This window comes from Pteropus vampyrus, unplaced genomic scaffold (genome assembly GCF_000151845.1).
Source record: "Pteropus vampyrus isolate Shadow unplaced genomic scaffold, Pvam_2.0 Scaffold147, whole genome shotgun sequence".
NCBI lineage: Eukaryota > Metazoa > Chordata > Mammalia > Chiroptera > Pteropodidae > Pteropus > Pteropus vampyrus.
This window is the reverse complement of record NW_011888928.1, coordinates 2,405,123-2,408,145: the sequence shown is the minus strand read 5'-3', so window position 1 is coordinate 2,408,145 and position 3,023 is coordinate 2,405,123.

The window sequence follows — 3,023 nt, the reverse complement described above, 5'->3', positions numbered from 1 at the left end:
CCCTCCCTTCCTTCCTTCCTGGTTGATTCCCAGCTCTGGCACTTCCTGTCTAGATGACGTTGGCAGGCCACTTCAGCCTTCCAAGCCAGCGATTCTACTATGTACCAGGCATCCCTCGAAGTACACTAAAGGTACAAATTGGGTGAGCCAGACAGGCAGACATGGCCTCCAGCCTCATGGGGCAGCTACCGACTCCGGTGGCCTCCTGGGAGATGTGATGCTTGAGTGGAGGTGGATACGATGAGGAGCTGTTCCCCACATTCATTAAGGGCGGGCGTGGTAGGGATTTCGTTCTGGGGAGAAGCAGAAATGGATTTACCAAGCTCCGAAAGCTTATGCCACAGAGTCCCTCGCAGGCCGCAGAGTCCCTCGATGGCCAGGGTCTTTCCAGTAACCTGGGAGGGGTCCCAGCAATGTCTACTCAGGATCACATACTGCCACGGAGCTTGCCAAAGTAAATAATTTTAACTGAAATTGATTAAGAATGTTGTTTCTTTCCTTTCCAACTTCCTCTTTGGTCACACATCGCCTCATATGGGGTGTTGCTGGTGTGGCTATGGCATTTGGGGGGATCTAGCTAAGAGGAAGTTGTCACGGAATACCAACACCAGTGAAAATAACAAAACTCTACATCATTGCAAAGAAGGTATTGGCAACGAACTGCTTAACTGGTGGCATCGATTCAAAAACTTTTAAGATTAGCAATCAAGGATTACTAATGAGAAATCCTGAAATCTTATAGCTCCTAAAGCTCCTATATGAAAGAAACTTGATAGAGGTTTTTCTAAATTTGACAACAATCCTTAAGTTTTATGACACTGCTGATAATGAGTTGTGAAGCTGAAATAAACTTTCCTAAAATATCAACAATAAAAAGCTTTTGGTCAATTGTGCTAGAGAAAAGACTAAATTATCTTATTCTCTCTAAAGAGAATGATGTGACAAAACCAATGTCATATAAAGAGGTTATCCTAAAAGTATACAGCAAAAATGTAGAAATGAAAGTGTTATGAGGTATATTAGGTGGTAAATGTAAATATTATATTATCTTTTTTGGACATTGTATAGCTTTTAAAATTTTACTTTGGTTTGTTTCTCATTCTAAATATTCACATTCTTACCTGATTTTGTATTCTTTTTTTGTAAAGAAGGTTCTCCAGCTTTATGTTTCTGGTCCACAAAACCAGGATGAGCCTCTACGGAGAGGATATGGCATGTACAACAGCCCAGTGGTCATGGGGTGGGAGCCTGGCTGCGTTCAAGAAAGAGAAGCAGAGAGAGGACAGGTAGGGGCCGGGATGGGAGCAGGTATTCCCCACAATCCTACCTTGACCTGTAACTGGCTGTGCAGCCAAACAGGGCAGGGAATCTTGGGACTCTAATCCAGAGAGACCAAGGCCAAATAAAGGACCTCATAAGTCATTTCCTCAACCTCTCACCAGTGCAGGAACCCTCTCCCTGATAACTGAGCCTTGGCTGTGTTTATCTCCTGGGACGTGGTGCTCACTCTTCCCCCAAATCCTATGTTATTGTAAGTTAAAACTCTGATTGGGGAAAGTTCTTCTGTCAAGCTGACTGCTAAGTGTCCGTGGGTCCTGATCCTTGAGTTCTGATATTCCCTAGGGGCCACAGAAATAATTGGCTGCTTCTTCACATCTCATTATAGCTCTACAGAAACTTGAGGACAGTACTCAAGTTCTGCCCTTGCCCAGGATAACCTAGCTTCCTACAAAGATTCCTCTCATGACTTGACTTTCAAAGTCTTCCTTATCTATTACCTTAAAAATTTCTCAACCCCCCTACATATATGGTGATGATGATGATGATGATGATAGCTAACACACGTTGAGCACTTACTAGGCACTAGGATCTGTGCTTGTAATCTTCATGTCAATCCTAGGAAATAGGTACAATTATGAAGCCCATTTTACAGATGAGGAAACTGAGGTTCAAAGAGATTGAATAACTTGCCTAGGTTATACAACATGTGGGTGGTATAATCAGACTCTGACTTTAGAGCTCATGCTTTAAATCACTACATCAAATGGCTGAAACTAGGGGATTCTGATCTATATTGATTTTCATCTATAATCAATGTAGGTCACGTCATCAGGAAGTTATGGTAGCTATGATTTTATATGTGCCTAATAACGAAGCTTCAAAATACACAAAGCAAAATTTGACAGAATTAAAAGGAGAAATAGAATCCATAATAGTTGAAGAATTTAAAAATATATTTACAATTTTTTTTTAAATTGAAGTAAAATACTCAACGTAAAATTTATCTTATTAATCATTTTTAGGCATACTGTTTAGTAGTGGCAAGTATAGTCACATTGTTGTCCAACCAATCTTCAAAACTTTTTTGTCCTGTAAAACAGAAACTCTACCCATTAAACAACTCCTCACTGTCTCTCTCCTCAGCCCTTAGCCCTACCATTTTACTTTCTACCTCTATAAATTTGACTACTCTTGGTACCTTGTATAAGTAGAATCATACAGTGCTTGCCTTTTTCTGACTGGCTTATTTCACTTAGCACGATGTCATCTCAAGTTTCATCTATGTTGTAGTGTGTGTCAGAATTTCTTTTCTTTTTAAGGCTAAATAATATTCCATTGTATCATTTATCCACTCATCTGTTGGTGGACATATGGACATGTATGAACAAATATCAGGAGTTGGAGATTACTCCAACTGCTTTCTCCATTACTGATAGGCCAATTAGTAAAAAAAAACCAAGACAGTTAAAATATGATCTAAATAATACCAGCAATTGCCTTGAGCTAATTGACTTTTATTATAGTTCATTTTACCCAACAACTTCTTTGCAAGTGCGTGCGGCTCCTTCACTAGGGCAGACTTATCTTGTGCCTTAAAACCAGTCTCACTGTATTTCGAAATGCAGAAATCTTACAGAGTATGTTATCTGATTGCAATGGGATTGGAATTAGATATCCATAAAAATGTATCCTGAAAAAACCCACATGTTTTGAAATTAGGCTAATAGCTCCTACTACAGATA